This window comes from Triplophysa dalaica, chromosome 5, assembly GCF_015846415.1.
Source record: "Triplophysa dalaica isolate WHDGS20190420 chromosome 5, ASM1584641v1, whole genome shotgun sequence".
Lineage (NCBI taxonomy): Eukaryota > Metazoa > Chordata > Actinopteri > Cypriniformes > Nemacheilidae > Triplophysa > Triplophysa dalaica.
In genome coordinates, this window is record NC_079546.1 from 1753632 (window position 1) to 1762163 (window position 8532).

Genomic DNA, 8532 nt, shown 5'->3' on the forward strand with positions numbered 1-8532 from the left:
TTTTAAACCAGATTTGGTTAGCGGGCGTGCTGCCCAGAAGTTCTGTGTCAGAAAGATGAATCTGTAACATATCCCTTGCATTTAGCAATATTCCGGCGCTCATTTCTTGCGTATTTATTTAGAAACAACATCTGGATGCCAAGAGTGTTTGGCAATGCAGAAGATGTTTTCCTTTAGCCTTATTTCCATAATGAGATTATGCATTGTGATTTATGCCTGAGTCACAAGATATTGTCTACGGGGCCCGATGTTCTGCTCTGGAGGGACGGCAAATGAATTAGATGAACAATATAGGCAAATTATTCTCAGCCATGTGTATCTTGTTTGTCTTTGGTGGGGGAAAGGTCTGAATATGTTGGAAATGTGTTCGTGAACTCTACCTTTATGATGAATCTCATATTGTAGACCTACATATGTTTATGTGTTTATATAATAGGTAATTGGCTTTCCAAATTGATTACAATCCCACACTTGCTTTGTGTGCGATAGTTATGAATGATACCTCAGATCGTATAGTTTGTTTCGTGATTATCACCTTGTTTTACTTTAAACCTTACCAATGCAGATATTGTCTCAAATATTTCTTATCGACATGAATGAGATTAAAGATAGAGCAAAACTATTATTGATATCAATAAGACTCCAATGTGAAGTCAAACATTTCTCATCACATTGACCGAAATCCAGATTATTTTTGATCTACAACGTACATTCAGTTTACATCTCCATACTCTTTTTAAATTGGCCTCACTCAGGTGTCCAGAATGGTGACTGATTCAGACTGATTATGAAATTAGTCTCCTTGATGTTATTCCCACAAGCTATTAGACAGTAATGAGGTTCTTGTTCAAGGAAGGCCTTTTAATAAAGCAATATAATCAAAACACACCGCCGTCACTCTCAAATACATCTAAACACATGTGCACATGTATGTCGCGGTGTGGTCTGTCACACGGGCGTGCATAAAAAGAAATAAATCCAATGTGAGCAGAAACAGGTCGATGATTCTCTCTGTTAGTGTAAGATTAGATGTTCTACATAGGTGCCGTTGATTTGATATGCATGGCCTGCCAGCGTAGCTCTGAAATGTGATTACCATTTTCATGTTTTTCCGTGGCGGCCCTTTGCATTATCTACTAGATTTTCATTTGTTGCTTGTCTATCATCCGTGAGGAAAAGCTGGCCTCAACATTGACTCGTCCAGCCGTAACTGGTGTCGCACTGGTTTATTATAAATATCAGGGCTCACATTCATGTGGCATTTCCATGGATTGAATAATGAAAAGGTTGTTCGTGGACCACGACACGCCAAGGAAGCGAGATGAATAGTGGAAATGAGGAAGAAAAGAGCAGGACAGAAAAACAGGAGCTCCAGTGAGGCGTGCGGAGGACTGCTGAGGACACGCTACACTCCCGCAGCTCTCTAAAACCCTCACTTTTCAAGCCATCATTTCCGTTGAGAAAAAATAAAGGGCTTAAAATAATATCCCCCCGATGAATTAAACTCAACCTCCCCATAAATAACCACATTTTCTAAAGTTATGTATATTTTCATGACTTACCATCTGGCAACGTAACTGCTACGTCCCAATTTAATTACCATTAAATTACCATTTCACAACGGCACTTTTATGATCTCCTAACGTTGCACATAAACCAAGATTTATCAAGTAACGTACTACTATGACATGTTTGCAACAAAACTACAACGCCATATTCTTGTCACATCTATGTTTCATATCGCTTCATATCTCGGCTTACATTTTAGCGAAGCACTTTCTGTGTACTCACAGAGAACGCAAACAGCATCTCGATGATCCACATCACCTTCATGGTCTCTTTGGAAATGAAAACCAAACTTCAGACAATTTAATAAGCAAGAGTGATCTAGTTATGTACTACTATGGCATATTTGCAACGTAACTACAACGCTATACTATTGAAACATCCATGTTTTATATCGCATAACGCGTACATTTTAAAGGGGTCATTTGACATGATTAATATTATCGTTTGTTTAAGATGTAATGCAATGTTTATACACGATTTAAGGTTCAAAAACGCTGTATTTTCCAAACACTGTGCATCTTTGTATCTCCTCTTTGCTTCTCTGAAATGTGCAGATTTTTTACTTAGCTCATCGCTCTGAAAAGCGAGGTGTGCTATGATTGGCCAGTTAACGAGTGTGTAGTGATTGGTGGAATATTGCAAGCCTGTGACTGAAATGTAATGCCTCTCACCATATTTGGAACATCAGGTTCCAACGCAGTTTTACTGACAGGTACGCCCACCTTACTTAGTATACATTTGGGTGGTCTTAATCAACTCATACCGCCAACTGACGTAGATTTGTTGGGGTGTGGTTACACGAGGTGTTTCAGGCAGGTCTGGGTGAGCATTCGCTTTTAGATAGAATGCATCTTTTGTTACCACACTTTCATTTTTGCAATTTTTCATGTCTTATACATGCATAGGCAACGTATAACACACCGAACACACATAAAAACCTCATATACACCTCATGATTTTAACATAGCACGTTCTGTGAAGTCACATAAACTGCAAACAGCGTCTCCAATGTACCCATGTTGCCTTGACGGTCGCTTTGGAAATGAAACACAACCTTCAGAGAATCAATTGACTTCTAGCGTGGAATTGATCTTTATGGATTTTGGAAAGAGTTGTTGACTAAGATGTGTTCTCAGGTCAGTTACTTGCTGAGTTAATGTGACTAGGTCGGAATCTTCAGTCATTAAGGGGGACCAATCAGCTCGCATTCCCTCTCAGAGCCCTGGCAACAGCCCTCAGAGCCCTGGCAACAACCCTCGGAGCACAGGCAAGTGTGCTTTAATCATTCCACTCAGCAGCCAATAGTGGACAGACACAGACACACACACATGGAGGATCATAGGCAGTCATGCAGGCGTTTATATAAAGCACACGCACAACCTCTGAAATCTCACACAAGCCAGCTGGGTCTCATGTCTCCTCTGCTTTCTCTCACATCTCAATGTGCTGTTTACTCACCATTGCTCTTATTTAACTGACCACAGATCAACACATCATTTTCATTTGGTTAAACATATTATATCAGGAGAAAATGGTTTATTTTCAGACATCTACATATTTTAAGACCAACCGCACAGATGTCCAGGATTTACAACACGGTGAATTTTTATTTCAGAAAAACATAATAAAAAAAATATTTACAGAATATGTTATATAATATGTTAAATATCTTTTCCATATATGGAATTAAAATGAACCAATATGAAAAAATATTGAAATTTTATTAAATTGTATTAAATTGAAAAAGTTTTGTGTATATTCTATAAGAAAAGCATTAGAAATATATTTGGTGTTCCTACAAATGTTCCATAAAATACCATTTCATTTAATTAAATTCATTTCAATTAAATTTTATTAAATCCAATTCTTTATTCGATTATTTCATTTATTTTCATTTATTTTCATTTAAGTTCATTTAATTGTTTTATATTTTATTTATTATTTGTTTATTTGTTTATTTATGTATGATGATTTAATTAATTAATCATTCATTCATGTATTCCTTTAATTTCCTTCCTTTACTTTCCTTTCCTTTCCTTTCCTTTCCTTTCCTTTACTTTCCTTTACTTTCCTTTCCTTTACTCACTTTACTTTACTTTCCTTTACTTTACTCATTTACTTTACTTTACTCACTTTATTTTATTATTATTTATTTTTCATTTTATGTGCAATGGTAATAAGTTGGCATAAAACAATTAATTGTAGATAAAGTTTATGATAATCACCAGTTTAACATAATGTTGGATGAATGTTGAATTTACGTTATGATCTTTTCTTAATAATTAAATATAATTCGTTTTTCAAGTGATACTATAAATTTCATTTTGGAATCCAGCATGGAATCCATACAAATACACTAATGTCATAATAATGATATTTTTTTACTTTTTCTTTCATGGGTGTGTCTAACTCTGCACACACTGTAAAAAAGCTGCAGTCGTGTGAATAGAGCTCTCGAGGAGATCTAATGTAGTTATCAGAGCATCGCTGTTTGTAAAGAAGAGAATAAAGTGGCACACCTGCTGTGCCCGTTGCTCCTCTGCCAAAGTGTTGGCTCATGCTGTTGGTGAACAGGTGCTTTTCCCTGAACCCCGGCATTACCCTGCTTGGCACAACCCGGCAACCAGTTGTCAGGCCCTGTGGGCGTCCTAATGTGTCACCGGCTATATCACGAGTTTGCATGGCAATCCCTTCCACTAAAACAGTGGGTTTTTGGCCATAGTTAAAACTATGCATGTGTGTTTTGTTAGAGGCCTGCCACCAACCCTGAAAGTGTTTAAACATGAGCATTGTGTCCTGGAGGAGATGTCTAACATCTGTGCTTGGCTGAAAAAACTATAATGTTAACCGTATGTATCTACTGGTTACGTTTTGGGTTGATATTTGTCAGATGGAACCAATAGAAATGCATGGAATCCTAATGGACAAAGACCCAAAACACACTACATTAAGAAAATTTGTAACGGTTTTAATGGTGAACAGCTGATGGTTCATAATGGTATTAGTAATGGAAACCATTAGATTTTGTATCATGCAGGCTGCATGTTGAGAGACTAATGAGTTTTTTCCCCTGTTTTAAATAGGGGGACATTTTTTTGTGTGCTTTATGACTTTGGCCATTAGAAAAGAAAGATCATTTGGATTGAGAGCAAGACATTAGGTGAATCATATCCGTCTGAACAATCACCTGTCATGAGTTAATGGAAATAATAATAGGTTGCTCTGGGAATGTTTTTGAAGAATGATTAATGATGTAACCATTAATAGGAGTGTGATGGCTTACATTCAGAATAGTGAACAGGTGCCATCTGCTGGTGAGATTTTGTACTTTTTGTAAATCTGGACATTTTCTTACTTTAATTCAACATGTTCAAATACAACTTTAAAATGCATACATATTTATTTAATTACAATTTATATATTTTTATTGATTTTACTTTATTCTATTTATTTTATTTCCTAAAACAGTGAATACAACAATGCTTATTTATTTATATTTAAAAAACTAAATGTCTAACCCTTACGATGACATTTACACACTCAATTTAAACAATAAGGTTGGAATACAACATAAAACATATTTTATTGCATAATTAAAGCTATACATAAATAAAAAATGGAATCATTTTTTGCAAATCTGACAATAAATGATTTATATTTGGTCACCTATATAACCAGACGATGGCTGTTAAACATTACAGTCAACACGTTTGATTAGATTAAGAAGTGTTTTTTTTTTATTTAAGCAACAACAACTAAATTCATCCTTGTAACAGAATTTGGATTAATTTGGTGAATGTGTGCATCACATGACAAAAATGAGGCAAAGACATAAGACATTCTTCATCAGTTAATGTATTAGGAGATAAACATCTAAGATCTTCTTAAAAGTATTTGTATCAATACCGATTTACATTCTGCTGGCTTGAAGTCAAGCATCTCACTTCATTGAAAAGATCATTCAGAGTTCATCAGATTCTCACGCTGACCCTGAAAGCTAACTCCAGTGTCTGCAGCCAGAGTTCCAGCCATGAACCTAATTATACCACGATGGATGTCCCGCATAAACATGAGCATCCGCCATCGGGAAATAAAATATGTGGGTCACAGTAACTTTATTTATTCAAAACCTGAAATTGCCGGGGAGAAGCAAGGATTGGTATTTTGGAGATCAAAGATGCTACTCCTGAGTCTGTGAGGATGCTAGTTTCAATGAGTGGCATGACTCGGTGATAAAATAACTCTGTATTCTTCATGCTGCTCGGTCTGGTCCTTGGCAACGGGAAGCAGAGAGGAGGACAGGTTTGTCGGGAAACATCAGGCTGTTTTCTGCCTAATTTATCAAACGTTACAGAACACCAGACGCCAGCTGCTTCGGAGACGCTGTCAGATGGGACAGGTGCATGTGTAAAGTGAGGGATACGAGCCCAGATTTATGGCTGAACTGGGGTTGTGTTGACATGACATTGATGTCTTTTCATAGTGCAGTTTAATGCAATGCTTCCTATCGTGTACATATAGTACTTACACTGCAAACAAGCTAATTGACTGTTTTTAGTATGTAATATTAATGTACTGCACTCAATAATCATTATACATTTCTTACTGTTTTTATAACTACAAAACACTAAACATCATGACATTTTCATAGACCTCTCAAAATGTATTACTTGGCACATGAACTCATCACAGTGTGTGATTGATTCCCCTGAATGCAAAGTCGTTTTGTTTTTGAAATCCAGTTTTATGTCCTAACGTGTGGCAAAACTAACAATAAATTAAAGGATTATTTTATGTTGGTTGAACAAGTCATGTCGAATGCATTGCATTACGAGATTTAGTTATGCCATTCAAGAACACATGGACAAAGAAAACAAAAGACTTTCATTGACTTAATATTTCCCAAAAATTATGAATCAATTACTCACCCTCTTGTTATTTGAAACCTGTATGACTTTAATTCTTCCTCCGAACAAAGTTGTCAACCGAAAACACCGGCCCCCATTCACTTCTAATGGATGGATACAAAACCAATGCATGTGAATGTGTGCCGGTTTTGAACATTCTTCAAATTATCTTCTTTTGTGTCATCAGGAGTAAAGTAAGTCATAGAGATTTGAATTGACAAGAGGGTGAGTACACGAGACAATTTCCATTTTTTGGGTGAACTATCACTTAAAGATGAATCAGGATTATTGAAACTAACCAATTAAATCGAAGCTCTGAAATGATGCATTAGGGCGGAGGATTTATAAATGGATAATAGGTGGTCATTAACTCCACTTGTGAGTCTGTTGTCATGTTTGAAACTAAAAATAATAATATACGTTTAGTCATGGTACTAAGTGACCATCTAAACGATAACCGATGTATAGGTTAAACCACAATGCCATTTTCTCACATGATACTCATCGAAATGCTTCTGGCAGGACCTGAGAAAAGTTAATTGTGCAATCAAGCATCAAACAAGAGCTGACAGAGTTTGTGCAAAAAGATGTTGGAGGCTCCAACTGGACTGCAAGAGGCAAGTTATTTTCTGAATACTGATTGACTTGGGTAATAATATTTAGTTATTCAAATATTGCATTGTATGCATGTGCCATCCTGATAATATGTGAATATTCCCATTTAACACAATGGGCGATTCGTTATACATGGCACTCTGGTGAAGTGTGTGGAGAGGTGAGAATGGTTTTAGTGATGTAGCAGGTCATTGATTGGCAGGTGATGAAGAGGAAAATGTCATTTTCATTTTTATTTCTCTCCATTTGCCCGACTGCGTCTTTCTTCCTCCATTAAAGAACGGCTCTGTGATTTTAATGGCTAGTCATTTGCCAGGCTGATAAACACTGGCGCTGTTCAGTCCATTTGTAGCAGCCACTATCACCTCTGACAGAACATTACGCTGCCAGTTTGACACGTCGTGTAGCATTAGAGCAGAATATCGTATAAGTTTATTACAACAACAGACAGCAAGATGATTGTCAATTACCCAGAATGCATTGCAGTGACTTGTGTATAATACCCAACGAATGTATTCATAAATAGCGCCGCTCTTGCATAAGGATAACTGCAGCCCACAATGCATTGAAGGCAATTGGTTGAATACTCCTTATATAAAGTCATTATGATTGTTATTCTTAATAACTGTAAATATTTTTAGTAGGTTTAATTCAAATGACCCCTAAGGTTCAGTTCTCTTAATAGTTTTCAAAATAGTTTTTAATTGACCAATTTTATTCTAGAAAAAGCAATCCAAACAGTTTTGATGATCCTCTGTCGTTTTTGGGTCTTGACTCAATATGCTTTGCATGCGTTTTTTTGCCAGACCACATTAAATTGTTCTTAAACTGCGCTTCAGTTTACACTCAAAGCACAACTACACAATACAAACACAAATTCTTTATAAAGCATGTGTAATATTTTCAAACAATGGGTGTAGATGTCAAGTTCCCAAAGTTGGACATGACTTTTGGCCTAGAGTCTACATTAATCTGGTTTTGGTTAAGACCACATAATTTACGCAGTATATATATCTCCTCAACAAATGAATGCACAAATGCATCAAAAGAGAAACCCTTTAAAAGCTTTTGTTAAACGTGTAGCACATTGAGAATACCTGATTGTGGCCTCGATTACATTAATAGACGCAGTAGGTACAGTAGACGCACTTTTGTTAGTCTACATAAGCGAGATGGCTCAAGTAACTTTGTATTCTTCAGAGTGACCTCAAAACCATGCCCATGAGTCACATGGTTTATACAGGAAGCGCATATGCAGTTACAAAACATCAATGTTTATTTCAGCTTCATTGAATTGGTCTTCATGGCAACTGTAAATGAACCAAACAAGGATGTAAATTCCAGGAAGTGTAGTAAGGGGAGCTTCACAAAGTAAGTTTCTTTAAAAGCCTTCTCAACGTCTCGGTCTTGCTGTTGAAATCGCTTTAATAAAAGACCAATC